At 39.8% G+C, this 17820-nt stretch overlaps 1 protein-coding gene and 1 long non-coding RNA gene across 5 annotated transcripts in view; one reads left to right on the plus strand and one right to left on the minus strand.

Moving 5' to 3' along the window:
* RIMS2 (regulating synaptic membrane exocytosis 2) overlaps positions 1-17820 on the plus strand; it is a 629392-nt gene that overhangs the window by 13110 nt on the left and 598462 nt on the right. The window lies entirely within an intron of this gene.
* LOC145510602 (uncharacterized) lies at positions 1754-9524 on the minus strand. Its single transcript, XR_014057138.1, has 4 exons — positions 9376-9524; positions 6288-6483; positions 3862-5904; positions 1754-2662 (listed from the first exon to the last, which is right to left on the minus strand). It is a non-coding gene; the product is annotated as an uncharacterized LOC145510602 (long non-coding RNA).

The following is a 17820-nucleotide window of genomic DNA, read 5'->3' on the forward strand; positions in this document are numbered from 1 at the left end:
TTTTTTTTAAATGAAGTGGAAATTTAGGCAACTTCACACCTTCCTAGATGAAGACAGTTGGAAGAGGAGTCTTATAGCATCCACATTCTTGTTTATTACCCATAAAATCAGTTCTTTTATTTCCTCATCTAAGAGTCTTTGTAATGTTTGTACAAGAAAAAGTTTGGCAAACAGTAAAATACAAGTAGTCTAAAACCCACTCCCTTCCTCTTCTTCATTCCCAACTCTCTACTGGAGAGGTTAGAAATGCAAAATATTTTCTTTCTACTGGCCTTACAGTTGCAGCTGGCCATGTGACCCATTCTGGCCAACATGGCCTAAACAGGGATCTACTGTGAGGCTTCCAGGAAAGCTTTTCTTTCCTAAAAAGAAAGAGATTTGGTTGATGCCACCTTCTTACATACCACCCTCATCCATCTTTCTTTTATGTTTTAAATGTGACTGTGGTATCTGGTACTGTGGTAGACATATTATGACCATGATCTGTGAGTCCAAAGTGTGAGGTCCAAAGTATGAGGCTAAGTTTGAGGGAACAGAAAGACAGAAAAGGCCAAGGTATTTGATGACATCATTCAGCAGGAGATCTGACCTCCTGTCTTCTAATTCTATGAGACAAATAAATCCCTACTGGTTTAAGCCACTGTTAGTTTGATTTTCTGAATACTTACAGCCAAGAAAACATACTAACTGATGCAAGACTTGGTTTGAGTTTCAATCTAACCATCCCCTACCCCACATCAAAGGATAAACTAATATATTTATTTCCTGGCTATTTTGGGTGATATTGTTCCAACTGTAGTAATCATTATAAGCTTTTTTTTTAATTTGGTAAGTAAATTAGACTCTTACAAATGGAAGAGAGGCAATAGTTTAGTGTTATGGAAACATTATGTTATGTTATGGAAACATTATTTTATGTTATGGCAAAAAGTTAGGGCACTGAAAGATGAACTCCCCAGGTTGGTAGGTGCCCAATATGCTACTGGAGAAGGGTGGAGAAATAACTCCAGAAAGAATGAAGAGACAGAGCCAAAGCAAAAACAACACCCAGTTGTGGATGTGACTGGTGATGGAAGTAAAGTCTGATGCTGTAAAGAGCAATGTTGCATAGGAACCTGGCATGTTAGGTCCACGGATCAAGGTAAATTGGAAGTGGTCAAACAGGAGATGGCAAGAGTGAACATCAATATTTTAGGAATTAGTGAACTAAAATGGACTGGAATGGGAGAACTTAATTCAGATGACCATTTTATCTACTACTGTGGGAAAGAATCCCTTAGAAGATTGCCCTCAAGGGCAACAAAAGAGTCTGAAATGCAGTACTTGGATGCAATCTCAAAAACAACAGAATGATCTCTGTTCGTTTCCAAGACAAACCATTCAATATCACAGTAATTCAAGTTTATGCTCCAACCAGTAATGCTGAAGAAGCTGAAGTAGAACGGTTCTATGAACCTACAAGACCTTCTAGAACCACCACCCAAAAAAGATGTCCTTGTCATTATAGGGTACTGGAATGCAAAAGTAGGAAGTCAAGAGATACCTGGAATAACAGGCAACTTTGACCTTGGAGTACAGAATGAAGCAGGGCAAAGGCTAACAGAGTTTTGCCAAGAGAATGCACTGGTCATAGCAAAACCCTCTTCCAACAACACAAGAGAAGACTCTATATATGAACATCACCAGATGGTCAATACCGAAATCAGATTGATTACATTCTCTGTAGCCGAAGACGGAGAAGCTCTATACAGTCAGCAAAAAGAAGACCGGGAGCTGACTGTGGCTCAGATCATGAACTCCTTATTGACAAATTCAGACTTACATTGAAGAAAGTAGGGAAAACCACTAGACCATTCAGGTATGACCTAAATCAAATACCTTACGACTGTGGTGGAAGTGACAAACAGATTCAAGGGATTAGACCTGATAGAGTTCCTGATGAACTATGGATGGAGGTTCCTGACATTGTACAGGAGGCAGTGATCAAGACCATCCCCAAGAAAAAGAAATGCAAAAAGGCAAAATGGTTGTCTGAGGAGGGCTTACAAATAGCTGTGAAAAGAAGAGAAGCAAAAGGCAAAGGAGAAAAGGAAAGATATTCCCATCTGAATGCAGAGTTCCAAAGAATATCAAGGAGAGATAAGAAAGCCTTCCTCAGTGATCAATGCAAAGAAATAGAGGAAAACAACAGAATGGGAAAGACTAGAGATCTCTTCAAGAAAATTAGAGATACCAAGGGAACATTTCATGCAAAGATGGGCTCAATAAAGGAGAGAAATGGTATGGACCTAACAGAACCAGAAGATATTAAGAAGAGGTGGCCAGAATACACAGAAGAACTATGCAAAAAAGATCTTCACGACCCAGATAATCACAATCGTGTGATCACTCACCTAGGGCCAGACATCCTGGAATGCAAAGGCAAGTGGACTTTAGGAAGCATCACTATGAACAAAGCTAGTGGAGGTGATGGAATTCCAGTTGAGCTATTTCAAATCCTAAAAGATGATGCTGTGAAAGTGCTACATTCAATATGCCAGCAAATCTGGAAAGCTCAGCAGTAGCCACAGGACTGGAAAAGGTCAGTTTTCATTCCAATCCCAAAGAAAACCAATGCCAAAAAATGCTCAAACTACCACACAATTGCACTCAATCTCACATGCTAGCAAAGTAATGCTCAAAATTCTCCAACCCAGGCTTCAACAGTACATGAACCATGAAATTCCAGATGTTCAAGCTGGATTTAGAAAAGGCAAAGGAACCAGAGATCAAATTGCCAATATTTATTGGATCATCGAAAAAGCAAGAGAGTTCGAGAAAAACATCTACTTCTGCTTTATTGACTATGCCAAAGCCTTTGACTGTGTGGGTCACAACAAACTGGAAAATTCTTCAAGAGATGGAAATAACAGACCACCTTACTTGCCTCCTGAGAAATCTGTATGCAGGTCAAGAATCAACAGTTAGAACCAGACATGGAACAACAGACTGGTTCCTAATCGGGAAAGGATTACATCAAGGCTGTATATTGTCACCCTGCTTATTTATTATATGCAGAATACATCATGCAAAATGCTGGGCTGGATGAAGCATAAGCTGGAATCAAGATTGCCGAGAGAAATATCAATAACCTCAGATACATAGGTGACACCACTCTTATGGCAGAAAGCGAAGAAGAACTCAAGAGTCTCTTGATGAAAGTGAAAGAGGACAGTGAAAAAGTTGGCTTGAAACTCAACACTCAAAAAACTAAGATCATGGCATCCAGTCCCATCACTTCACGGCAAATAGATGGGGAAACAATGGAAACAGTAAGAGACTTTTTTGGGGGGGCTCTGAAATCATTGCAGATGGTGATTGCAGCCGTGAAATTAAAAGACGCTTGCTCCTTGGAAGAAAAGGTATGACCAACTAAGACAGCATATTAAAAAGGAGAGACATTACTTTGCCAACAAAGGTCCATCTAGTCAAAGCTATGGTTTTTCCAGTAGTCATGTACGGATGTGAAAACTGGACTATAAAGAAACCTGAGCGCTGAAGAATTGATGCTTTTGAACTGTGGTGTTGGAGAAGACTCTTGAGAGTCCCTTGGACTGCAAGGAGATCCAACCAGTCCATCCTAAAGGAAATCAGTCCTGAATATTCATTGGAAGGACTGATGCTGAAGCTGAAACTCCAGTACTTTGGCCACCTGATGCAAAGAACTGACTCATTGGAAAAGACCCTGATGCTAGGAAAGATTGAAGGTGGGAAGAGAAAGGGATGACAGAGGATGAGATGGTTGAATGGCATCACTGACTCGATGAACATGAGTTTGAGCAAGTTCCAGGAGTTGGTGATGGACAGGGAAGCCTGGCATGCTGCAATCCACGGGATTGCAAAGAGTCGGATACGACTGAGCGACTGAACTGACTGATGGAAACATTAGCATGTTATCAAGATGTGCATGCAACACAGGTAAAAAATCATCCTTAGGGTGATAATAACTTTTAACTAGTCTGGGAAATGAGGCCAGGCACAGGAAAGAGCAAATTTCAAGTTAATCCCTTTAAATCAGAGGTTCAGTTGGCTCATATTAAGGCATTCCTTTTCGTGTAAGTTAATGAAACTGACTTCATAGAATAGAAAGCACATCTTCCCTGTAAGGATTCTTAGCTTTTCTACGCCAATTCTGTATCCCTGGGAATAGAACCTACTCTCTTGGCTGACTCACCTGTTTTTAGTAGAGTGATGTATGACTCTTCTAAAGCACTCCTGTTGATTCTCCTTGACTCTAATTAGCACTCCTCAGAATAGTCGATATACTTCTATAGTTTCTAAGCTGTCAGCTGCACTGCCACGGATTTATCAGCTTCATCACCTAACACTATCAATTTCCCCAGGATCTCCTAGTCACTTTGGTCAGCCAGTCATGTTCAAATTGATGTCACTTGTTCTGAATCAATTCTCCATCAGTTATGGGGAAATGACACTAAATAATGTATACTGCTATTTAATAGACATCAGCTAAACTTTGAGCATACACACTCACAAAAAGGATTCCCCCCAAAAGATAGATTTTTATGGTACTTTGCAAAATTATTTCAATTCAATGAACTGTATACTTCATCAGAAATTATGGATATAAGAATGCTGCAGTCTGTTGATTCTGGCTTCAAATTTTCATGTTAGATCATTAAGTAATAATCATTAATGGCTTTTGTTTTAAACTGAGGTTAAATCCACATAACATTAAAACAACTAGTTTGAAGTGTACAATTCTGGCATTTAGTGTATTCACAATGTTGTGCAACCATCTCCTCTATCAAGTTCCAAAAGATTTTCATCACCCCAAAAGAAAACAAAGGGACTTACCTGGTGGTCCAGTGGTTAAGAATCTGCTTGCCAGTGCAGGGGACATGGGTTTGATGCTTCACCTGGGGAGATTTCACATGCTGTGGGGCCACTAAGCCCATGTGCCACAACTACTGAAGCCTGTGAGCCCTAGAACCTGTGCTCCGCAACTAGAAGAGTAGCCCCTGCTCACTCCAACTCGTGAAAGCCCGTGCACAGCAATGAAGACCTAGTGCAGAAATAAATAAATTTAAACAAAAATTAATTGAAAATTTTAAAAATCCTATTAAAAAAAAAAGAAAACCCATGCCTATTAAAAGTCATTTACCATTACCTCTCTTCAGCCTGGGGCAAGCACCAATATATTTTTTGTCTTTATGGATTTTCCTATTCTGGGTATTTAATATAAATGGAATCATACAATATATGACCTTCTGTGTCTGGCTTCTTTCACCTAGCAACATGTTTCTGAGGTTTATCTACATCATAGCATGTACCAGTACTTTATTTCTTTTATTACTGAATAATATTTCATTGTATTCATATACTACATGTTGTTTATCCATTTATTCATCAATAACTAACTTCCTTTGTGGCTCAGCTGGTAAAGAATCCGCCTGCAATGTGGGAGACCTGGGTTTGATCCCTGGGTTGGGAAGATCCCCTGAAGAAGGGAAAGGCTACCCACTCCAGTATTCTGGCCTGGAGAATTCCATGGACTGTATAGTCCATGGGATCGCAAAGATTCGGACACGACTGAGCGAGTTTCACTTTCACTGACACTTTCGGGCTATTGTGAATAGTATTGCCATAGACATTTACATAAGAGCATCTATTTGAGTACCTGTATTAAATCCTTTTGACTATATACCTTGGAGTTGACCTGCTAGGGACATATGGTAATTTTATGTTTAGCTTTTTGAGGAGCTATCACATGATTTTCCACAGCAGCTGCCAATTTCAGAATTTATAGAATCTATATCTACCCAGATGTCAGCATTGGCTATTTGCTTCAACTTGCTCAGATGGTAAAAGCGTCTGCCTACAACGTGGGAGACCTGGGTTCAATCCCTGGGTTGAGAAGATCTCCTGGAGAAGGAAATGGCAACCCACTCCAATATTCTTGCCTGGAAAATCCCACGGATGGAAGAGCCTGTTAGGCTACAGTCCAAGGGGTTGCAAAGAGTCGGACAAGACTCAGCGACTTCACTCACTTCACTTTCTCTTAGTGGTAAATCCAATTGGGAGACAAAATGTTGGTGCGACATTTTGGCAGAAATGAAGTAGTGATGTGCGTTGTGGGTCCAGGTAGGAAGGATCTTTATCTGTTCCTCATAGTACGAGGGTGCATGCGTGCCTGCTAAGTCACTTCAGTTGTGTCCAACTCCTTGAGACCCTGTGGACTGTAGCCCTCCATGCTCCTCTGTCCATGGGGATTCTCCAGGCAAGAATACTGGGGTGGGTTGCCATGCCTCCTCCAGAGGATCTTCCCCACCCAGGGATGGAACCCGCATCTCTTGCATCTCCTGCCTTGACAGGAGGGTTCTCACCACTAGTGCCACCTGGAAGCCCACAGGGTACTTGAATATAAATATTTTCTCCAAAGAGAGTCTGTCTTTCAACAGGTACACTGTTCATTCCCATCCACAGCTTTTCTTTTTGGTGGGTTGTAGCTTGAATAAAAGCATACTTAATGTATCTAAGAGCAATAGCTCTATCTGCCTCTCAGCGGATGTATAGTTCCTTCCACACCAGGGGAGAGCTTGCTCTTCTATCAACTTAAAGCCCTCTTACAAATGGCTACCCCCTGCCTTACACTTTGAGCAATCCAGTGGTTTCAATAAAAAATAAACCCCTGAGCCACTCCTTAACTAGAGGAAATTAATGATTTTACATTTTTCCTCCTTTTTTTCTCTCAAAAGGCAATGAACTTGAAGAAAAAGTGAGTCATAACTGCATTTAGTACTTCCTTTCTTACACGCTAAACCATAACATTACTGTAGACAATACTGTAGGCAATAGGGTTTCTCAGAATAGGATCTGTGATCACCAGTTGTACACAAGTTGATTTCAGCTGTTGCATGGATGAAGAACTTTTATTTTTAAGGTTATATATTTATGCTAATGTATGTTAGAAAACAATATAACTAGCTTATCAAACTCATGGGGCTATAGATACTATTGCTTAGGATGAAGCTAAAGTGAGAAAAAATTGTTTTAAGAATTACATGAAACAATGTACAAATGGTATGAGGATATGGCAAAGATGATAAAGGTAGGGCCCAAAGACTAAAATTTGTGAGACCCTGAACTTATTGGCTGTATTAAGTAACAAAGTTTTAGCAGCATTTATGCAATGTCTTGATATCTGATTTAATACATCCAACTAATCACATGCTATTCCCTATCTTATACGTTGGTTCTAAATACTCACCCCTCAATTGCTTGACATTACAAAGTATCAACTTCATTCGGGAAAAAATGCTTACTATGGCAAGTTCTACATGGGATATCTTCTTCCAATTTTCCTCTTCATTCAGGCATTTAGATTCAGCTGTTATCTACAAATGCACTCCCTGTGATTATGCCTCATCCTTACTTTCTCTTATCAGTAGGTCAACCTTGCCTTTTTCCTAGTCGTTCTTTCTTTTCACCTACTCCTGAGCTGCCTGTCCCTTAAAACTTCCATTTAGCAATTTATTTTCCTATCTGGCACTAAATGTACATTATTTTCCCCATTCATGACATTCTTATCCACTCCTCTTCCTAGTTCTCTCTGCCTCCTGAAACACATGGTGAAAATAATAACAACAAAAATAGTTAGATGTAATTACTGCTATTTTTATAAAATTAAGTGTAGCTTGCCCCTGCTCTATTCTAGGTATATTTTAACTAAATAGTTGACATTGGTCCCCTGAAGTCAAATGTTCTGCCATCAAGAGATCTAGGGTAAAATTGCTCTCTGGCCTTCCTTTCCTGAGGTCTATGGCAGGCTTCCAATCCTCCTGTTACGACAGCACAACAGAAATCTGAGGCATTTGACAATATCACTGAGTGGTCTACAGGTGTTTTTTTTTTTTTTTTTTTTTTTTTTGAGAAATCCAGTGAATTTCTTAATTGAACTAAGAGACAATGGCTCCATTTGGGACATCGTAGTAAATCACTGAAAGTGTGTCATTTCTGCAGATGCAGTCCTATCCAACTTTGTTTCTTTGTTTGATTATCAGAAGCTAACCTTCCCTTGATCTCATCCCCAAATTTTGGAGCTGTATTCTATATGGAGACTTAATGAATTATTATACTCTCTCTTGTGGTTCCTAAGCATCTCTGCATCTTGATCCTAGTCCATGACCGATGATAGAGTCTTCCTGTCTTAATCAGATGCCCAAATGTAAAGCAATCTGGCTTAACAGGTTTTCGATAATTAAAGTTATGACTAAAAAAAATTACCCTTCCCCAGTGTATGTGTAGATTTAAGGATATGGTTCAGTTCAGTTCAGTTGCTCAATGGTGTCTGACACTTTGCGACCCCATTCACTGCAGCATGCCAGGCTTCCCTGTCCATCACCAACTCACGGAGCTTGCTCAAACTCGTGTCCATTGAGTTGGTGATGCCATCCAACCATCTCATCCTCTGTTGTCCCCTTCTCCTCCTGCCTTCAATTTTTCCCAGCATCAGGGTCCTTTCCAATAAGTCAGTTCTTTGCATCAGGTGGCCAAAGTACTGGAGTTTCAGCTTCAGCATCAGTCCTTCCAATGAATATTCAGGACTGATTTCCTTTAAGATGGACTGGTTGGATCTCCTTGCAGTCCAAGGGACTCTCAAGAGTCTTCTCCAACACCACAGTTCAAAAGCATCAATTCTTCAGCGCTCAGGTTTCTTTATAGTCCAGCTCTCACATCCATACATGACTACTGGAAAAACCATAGCTTTGACTAGATAGACCTTTGTTGGCAAAGCAATGCCTCTGCTTTTTAATATGCTGTCTTAGTTGGTCATACCTTTTCTTCCAAGGAGCAAGCGTCTTTTAATTTCATGGCTGCAGTCACCATCTGCAGTGATTTTGGAGCCCCCAAAAATAAAGTCAGCCACTGTTTCCATTGTTTCCCCATCTATTTGCCATGAAGTGATGGGACCAGATGCCATGATCTTAGTTTTTGAATGTTGAGTTTCAAGCCAACTTTTTCATTCTCCTCTTTCACTTTCATCAAAAAGTTTTTTAGTTCTTCTTCACTTTCTGCCATAAGGGTGGTGTCACCTGCATATCTGAGGTTATTGATATTTCTCTCGGCAATCTTGATTCCAGCTTGTGCTTCATCCAGCCCAGCATTTCGCATGATGTATTCTGCATATAAGTTAAATAAGCAGGGTGACAATATACAGACTTGATGTACTCCTTTCCCAATTTGGAACCAGTCTGTTGTTCCATGTCTGGTTCTAACTGTTGCTTCCTGACCTGCATACAGATTTCTCAGGAGGTAGGTAAGGTGGTCTGGTATTCCCATCTCTTGAAGAATTTTCCAGTTTGTTGTGATCCACACAGTCAGAGGCTTTGGCATACTCAATAAAGCAGGAGGAGATGTTTTTACGGAACTGGAGAAGGGAATGGAAAACCACTTCAGTATTCTTGCCTTGAGAACCCCCTGAACAGTATGAAAAGAATATGGCACTCTTATCCATATGGAAAAAAGAATAATTGAAATGTAAATGGGTTTTATGTTTTATCAGGAAGGACAGGATGAAGATTCTGGAAGTTCTGGAGGTTATAACTATGAGAGGAAAAGATGGAAAAATGAAAGGTAGAATTTACTTAGAGACACTTGGGGAAAGTTCTCACTTGGGGAAAGAAGCATGGGAAACCAGAGTGGAAATAGTAGGTTTTAAGGCTGCCCGGAGAGTCCACTGGGAGAAATATATTAGCTTTATACAGATACGTTATCTAGAAAAGGCTTGGAAAGATGAAGAAGCAGCTTCAATCACCTTACCTCAATAGGCCTAGGGCTCTTGAGATGAGAAATTTGATAAAAAGATTTAGGATAGACTCTAAAGAGAACTGTTCAAGTCATATCCTGAAGTTGCAGAGGGAATGCTATTTTCAGGTGTGACCAAGGGCAGTGCCTAGTGGTCAGAACAGAGCTGAATCACCAACTGACCTGGCAATGAATTTTGAATAACAGTTAAAACTGGGTTTAATGAGTTAAGAAGTATCAAACTGGTTTAAATAGCCAGACTGTACTCCGATCACTCTGGATAATTTACATACTGAGATTTCACTGCAGAACCAAGCCATGCTGAAATCTAAGTGATTGACTGCCTGAGCTGAGATAAGGAGACCCAGAAAGGAGGGGAAATTAGAGACTTAATTAATTAATTAAAGGAAAAGCCACAGTCCATATGACAGGTGGCAATGCCGAAACTTACCAGTCAGGGAATTCTAGGAAAATACTTTCCAGGGGTTATTCTGATACATTTTTGTCCCAAGAATAAAAAGGATTATTTGGGGGTATGAGATCTTTCTAGTTACCTTCAAATCATGCTGTGTCTAGTCCTGAGAATGAACTGAATGGATCAAAATGCATCTTTTTCCCCCAATGCACACTGAAATCCAATGTATAATTACAGCATAAGTGAAAAGTATTAAATATATTTTCCTTCAAATCAAATTTTCCCCACATCTGAGGTTAAACCAAAGAAACATATGTCCCAATTCTTTATCCTCTTTCTTTCTACCATAATTTTTCTGTTCTTCCCTACAGGTAGAGGTTCATGTAGCCATTTAGGTTTGGTGAGCAATGGTATGTTTTTGATTGCTTATAATTCAAGTGACTTTTTAATAAATTATTTTTAATTGGAGGAAAATTGCTTTACAATGTTGTGTTGGTTTCTGCCATACAACAATATGAATCAGTCATAAGTATATGTATATGCCTTTCCCCTTGAGTCCCAAGCACCTCTCTAGGTTGTCACAGAGCACTGGGTTGAGCTCCATGTGTTACACAGCAACTTCCCACTAGCTATCTATTTTACATATGTTAATGTATATGTTTCGGTGCTATTCTCTCAATTCGTCCCACCCTCTCCTTCCCCATCTGTGTCCACAAGTGGGTTCTCTATGGTCTTCATGTGACTTTTAAATTGTTTTGTCAGGGATGTGGTTAAACTCCAAATACATTTTTCTTTGAGTTCATCTTCCCCCAAGACCAATTCTATTTTAAAATACAGGTTTTGTTTGTTTTTAAAACAAAGCTGTTAATTGAAGCCAGTCGTTAACATAGGCACAAAATGTTGATTTTAGAATGTAGAAAAGATTTGGAAGTTTATTATGACCAAGTGACTTGGGTGGTAGAAACTGCTCTCTAAGTGAACAAAAGAAAACAGGGCATATGACACTGTGCTATCTCAGAAATGGGAGACCGGTATCCGTGTCAAGTGTCAATAAAAGATGGCATCTGGTCCAGAGACAGCCATCAAACAGATAAAGCAAACCTGAGGACACTCTCCTGCACTCTTATTTTGTGCCCTGCCCCCATGCACTGCGGTGGGATGAAAATCCAGGGGGCAGTCAGACAAGGGAGGAAGAGATGGTCACATTCCAGGTAATAAGACAAGAATTTCATAAACATACACTTGGCACAAGAAGTGTAGGTAGAAATTGACATGTAAGTCTAAGGGAGCAAGTGGAGTGGGTTGGGGTGATGGATAAGGCTTTTGCTGAGAAGGGAACAGCCACATAGAAAAACCACATAGAAAAGCTGCCACACTTTGCTCTCAACTGTTTCTCAGTCTTGATTTCACACTGCTTCTTCTGCAACTTCCCATCATGGTTTTAACAACTACCAACTTTCATTATAGAATATTATTGAAAAAAAAAAAAAGAGTCACAGTATAGCTGATACCTAAAACCTTCATCTCCAAGGCAAACTGAGAATTCATGTCCCTCTCCTGCCTCTTCCAATTTCCTTCCCAAACACAAACACATGTGTGCACATGATGTTCAAGCTGTTTAGTCCTCTGTGACTTTTTTTCCCCACCATGGTGTCACTGATGCTCATTTGTAAATGCTTCCTGTCCCTATAGAATGGCCCCATTCAGACACCATGTATTCTCCACTACATGTATATTGATACAATCAGTGGGTATTCATGGAAAAGAACCTGCAGGTGTCTGTGATGTCCCTTGGTGTCTGCAGCTTCGAGGGGTTCTAAATTCTCTCACTAGCCCACACTAGACTTTAGCAATTCCCTAAAATATATATATATATATATTTGTAGCCTTCTTACGTGCTTGTGCTGCACCTGGAGTTACTTCCTTTTGTGCTCTGCCACAAGTGAGCCAATGTTCTCAGCTTCTCTCTCCTTGGAAGTTTCTGTCTTTCTTTGGATTTCAGTGTACTTTTTTTTACCCTATGATATCAGCCGTTTGATGGGCTGAAGAAAAGGAATGATTATGTTTATTACCCTGTTTTCTCTTTTCTTTTTATTAAGGTGGAAATGATATTCTTTTCAGCTCTCTGTCCCAGATAGAAGTGGAATTATGTTTACTTTTAAATATAGTTTTTTGGGCTGATGGCAGGATAATATTCAGATATTCCTAAAAAGTAGTTACAAATGTGAGACACACACATGAAAATTCAGATGTCACCTATAGATGTGGTCATCAAAACTGATAGAATAGATGATATTTTAGGGGAAGAATAAACTGGTTAAAAAAAAAAGCTATTGGTTGGAGACAGAATGAAATAATTGAACTTACTGTAAAAAGAATGTTTGTTTATCTGTGTGTATTTGACAGGAAGTGGGTGGTTGAACAAAGTAATAATTATTCTTTCTTTATAGACTACTACAATTCCAGTTTTATGTTTGATTTCCTGCTAACTGAGCCTTTTAGTTAAGTAGAACTATTCCTAGAAAATCATCTCCAAGTTTTTCCTCTCTTCTTTCTCAGCTAGTTTATATTGATACATCCTGGCTTTATCAACAAAAAAAGAACTCACTAATTCTTTTACTTTTTTTCATTCAAATTTCATTAATTATTTAAAGTGGTGCCACTCCAAATAGCTAAAGACTAACAAGAAAACCTAACGGTGATTCATTAATTTCCTGCACCAGAGTCACATCTCAGCCCAAGGGCTCATGATGGCAGCAGCATGAGGTTAATTCTGGAAACACAGGCTGCTTGTTAGTTTCACTGCTCTGCTCTTCTGGGTGGGGATCTCCCACTGTTCGCATATGCAGAATGATAGACGAGAATTAAGCTTTCTAATTGGGAATTGGGTATTTTGGGCAAAATTAAGGATAATGTAGGTAGGGTGGATTAAGTTGAAATGACACCCCCCTCCCCAACAAAGCCCTTAAAATATACACACATATACACACACACTAGATAACAAAGCCAGTATCCACCCTCTGCTGCAGCTGCTGCTGCTAAGTCGCTTTAGTCGTGTTCGACTCTGTGCGACCCCACAGATGGCAGCCCACCAGGCTCCCCTGTCCCTGGGATTCTCCAGGCAAGAACACTGGAGAGGGTTGCCATTTCCTTCTCCAAGGCATGAAAGTGAAAAGTGAAAGTGAAGTCGCTCAGTCGTGTCCGACTCCACCCTCTAAAACAAGGTAAATCACCAAACATCAGCAGTGTCCTACTAGTTTTCCAGCAATAGTGACAAAGTATGATGATTAAAGTAATTAAGGCTCTGGACTCTGTGTCACTGGCTGCATCACTCGCTAGCTATATAAACTTGAAAAGTTATTTGATCTCCTCAAGTTTCAGTTTCCTCTCATATTACATAGGAATTAATAAGTACAACAAACATGTATCAAATATGTGCTACGTACAGAGTATTTACTAATTTATTCAGTTATTTTTATTTTTTATTCTGGGAGTGCATAGAGTTCTCTATTTAGACAACAAAGTACCTGTAAATATTTTTGTTTTGACAAATTGGAAGAAGGATCAGAGAAAGTATTCTGACTTAAGTGACAAAAGGGATGAAAAAGACAGAAAAGAGAGAAAAAGATAAATGGAACACAGAGAATAGGTTTAACTTGCATAGCTGGAGTCCTAAGAGATAAGAGGGAGAGTTTATTATTGCCAGTCCCTGCTCAAATTACTTTACAGATATAACCAATTAAATCCTCATAAAAGCTGTTTAAGTTAGGTACTCTTCTGGCCACACTCATTTTACAGAGGAGGAAACCGAGGCACTGGTAAGCTATGTAACTTGTCCAGGGCCACTTAGCTCCTAGGTAATGGAGCTGAGATGTAAACTCAAGTAGCCGGGTGTCAGAGTCCACATTCAAAACCAGTCCAAATCTGAAGACATTATATGTATTAACTCATTAAATGCTCACCTCAAAACCCTGTGAGATAAGTGCTATCATTATCCTCATTCTGTGGGTGAGAAAGTTTAGGTAATTTGCCCATGACGACACAGCCAGCTGGGCTTCCTCGGTGGCTCGGCAGTAAAGAATCTGCCTGAAGTGCAGGAGACGTAGGAGACACAGGTTCTATCCCTGGGTTGGGAGGATCTCCTGGAGGAGGGCATGGCAACCCACGCCAGTATTCTTGCTGGTAAAATCCCATGGACAGAGGAGCAGGGTGGGCTACAGTCCATGCGGTTGCAATGTGTCAGACATGACTGAAGCAACTGAGCATGCACGCAAGACACAGGCAGTCAATGACAGGGCCAGGATACAATCCCAGGCAAGCCTACCTCTAAAGCCCTCAGTCAAAATCATCAGGCAACATCCCCTCTCAGTAACAGTACCCACATCAGAGTGTTCTTGTGAGAAATAAATGGTATACAATATTTAAAGCACTTAGCCCATTGCCTAGTACACAATAAGATGATGTTCCTACTACCACTCCTATTTACTGGTTGTCCTCTGATGGCTTGTAGCACAGGGAAAAACTGCAGTGAGGTAGGAATAGAAGGAATGTATAGAACCTTACCTGATATGATACCCTTGCACTCTTGGTCTCTCTGCATAAGAGGGTCTTTGCTGGAGAACCTTTGTATCCCTCTTCATTTACCTCCAAGGCCTAACCACAATAGAGCAGGTGACCTGATGCCAGAAAAATTGCAGGAAAGGGGGAAGGCCCATAAATATTCTGCTGGGAGTTTTAAAATTTGATAGAATTCCAATCTATCTTAATTGACGGCAAGGTAAAATAGAATACCCTGTCCCCCTTCCCAAATGATGCCGAGGTATTTATAATACTAAGAGGTTTTGTGTAATATTTACCCTGTGCCAACTACTTTTCTAAGTGAATTTTTGTTAATTTACATATTCCTTAGAAGAGCCTTATGAGGTGAGGGCTATTATTCTGTCCATTTTGTAGAAGAGGAAACTGAGGCCCAGATCCCAAGACCACACAGTCAGTAAGTGATAGAGCTGCAATTTGTACCCAGTTTGGCTCTAGAATCCAAGCTCTTTTGTTCCTCTCACATCAGTACTAGATTTAACATTCTTTGCACATTGCTAACAAAGTGGAAATGAAGAGTTAAATATATAATTTAAAATACAAAGGGCATTTTTTATGAAGTTTTGGAGTCCTCCCAAATTAAGGATGCTTTCCATCTTTTTCCATTAATTACATTCTAATTCTTTTACTTCAAAGGCTTTCAACCCTTTACCAAAGGTGAGATTCTTGATAAAATGTTATGGATCCCTTTGGGAGGGTTTTCTTGGTTATGAGGTGCTTGGGTGTTGTCTTTTCTGTTTTTTTTTGCCAAGCTGCATGGCTTTTGGGATCTTAGTCCCTTGACCGGGGATTGAACCCGGGCCATGGCAGTAAAAGCAGTGAGTGCTAACCAGTGGACTGCCAGGCAATTCCCCCACCTCCCGCCTTTTATTACTTTTCCTAGGGTAGAAATTGTTGGCACATTCTAGCAACCTCATTTTATCTTATTTGGAATCCTAAGAGATCAATTTCTCCTAATTTATTTATGAAGAAATATATTTAATGTAATATATACTGTATATTATATACTGTAGGGCTCACATGTTTCTCTTCCTTGGTGCAGATATACAGCTTAATCTTATTTTGGAAGCAACACAGAAAAATTTACTGTATGTTGCTAAACAGCAGTAGACAATTGTCATGGTCTGCTGATCCCATCTGCTTCTCATGAGAAGAACAAAGGTCTGTGAGGAATTTTCCCACTCCTATAGGAGGTTTTCCTGAGGGTTTTATGCAACCACATGTTTTGCTCGTTGACTATGTGGTGGTACTGGATTGAACAACCTAGGCTGAAATGTAACACAGAGATTAATCCATTTTACAAATTCATTGCCAGTTCAGAATATTTCTATAGATTAGATTTTATAGTATAAACTATAAATGTAAATGTATACTATTTTGTAGAATTTTAAGAGATATTCATGAAGGACTTGAAAAATTAAGAGAGTAAAATGCTAAAACTTTCTTTTTGGATAGTTGTGGTTATTTACTAATGTGAATTTGGTAATGTGAATTTGTTTGTCTGATGCTAATGGTAAATTCTTTGAAGGTAAGGTTTTTATTTTGTAGCCCACAGTGAGCCTAATATAATAATTTGGATGTACTAGGTACTTCATTAATATTTGTTGAACATGTGGATGATTAAATAAATATAAATATAGATAGATAGATAGTCAGATTGATCGATCCTATTGCTTCTGCTTCTCTGGTGAACCCTAACTGATACACACCCTCATACTCAGGGTCCAAGGTAGCATCTATATTTCAGCAGCAGCATACAGGAAGGCCTGTAGGAAGAGCCAAGAGCAAGCTCCAGGTTTCTCTTGAGAGGTTCCCAGAAACTGCTAACAAATACATTCCCACTTACATTCTATTAGCCAGAGCCTAGCCACACAAGCCACATGAACTATAAACGGGGCTGGAAAATATCATCTTTATCCTGGCTGGCTGTATGCCTAGCTAAATGTTCTAATACCAAGGATGCAAGGAAAATGCATATGGGGTTCGACTAACAATCCCTCCTGTTACCAAACCAAACTTGGGTCCACTTGCCTGAGCATGGGGAAGCCAATCTACTGACATGGGGTTGTGAGAAAGGAAAGTACAGTGCTTACTGCAGGGCGCCAAGCAAGGAGTTCAGGACAATTAGTGCTCAAAAAGCCCAAACTCCCCAATAAGGTTCAGGAAAGCATTTTTAAAGGCCAGGTGAGGAAGGAGGTTTGCAGAGCATGTGATCAGGTTGTGCACGGTGCTCTGATCGGTCATTGGTGAGATAACAGAGTAATGTCAGGGGTTAACATTATCAGCCCTTAGGCTCTAGGAGGTCATCAGGTAGTTAACATCTTCCATTTGGTGTGAGTTTTCAGTCTGTAAAACAACTCAGGAGTGTGCATTAGATACTGTCATCCAGGTACTTCAGAGAAGAACTAAATTTGTTTTCAAAAATGAAATTTTACTTCTCTCAAAGTAATTTTAAAGAATTAAATAATACTGAATTCTTGGGTGAGAGGTTAAATTATTGTAACAAAGATAATGCTGAATACAAAGGCTCAAGTAAAATAGAAACTTATTTTTCTCTCATTTAACAGTCCAAGAGAGTGGGTAGCTCTGTTTCAAAGAGTCATCTGGCGAAACTTCTACCATGTTACTCCCAAATTCTCCCAAAGTATTATTCTTTTCTGCATGGTAAGGAAGAAGAAGCGAGGAACACCAAGCAGCTTCCTTTTAAGGACATAAATTCGAAGGAGCCTCCCCTCTTTTTTCATATCCCACTGGCCACGTTAGCTGAAAGGGGAGCTAGGAAACAGTGTTTAACTAAATAGTCATGTGTCCAGCAAAAATTCAGGAGGTTCTATTACATAAGAAAAAGGAAAAGAATGAATACTGGCGACTGTCCGTATACTGGCAAATTGTCCGCTCTGTCTCAGGTACCAGAGACCTTCCTCTGGATGCCTGATGGCTCTCAGCTATCCACTCCTAACAGTGAGACACTAGGACCTGACTGGAAGACTGATCTGTGGTAGTGA

The sequence above is a fragment of the Giraffa tippelskirchi genome, chromosome 6 (genome assembly GCF_054371585.1).
Source record: "Giraffa tippelskirchi isolate mGirTip1 chromosome 6, T2T-mGirTip1v1.2.pri, whole genome shotgun sequence".
Lineage (NCBI taxonomy): Eukaryota > Metazoa > Chordata > Mammalia > Artiodactyla > Giraffidae > Giraffa > Giraffa tippelskirchi.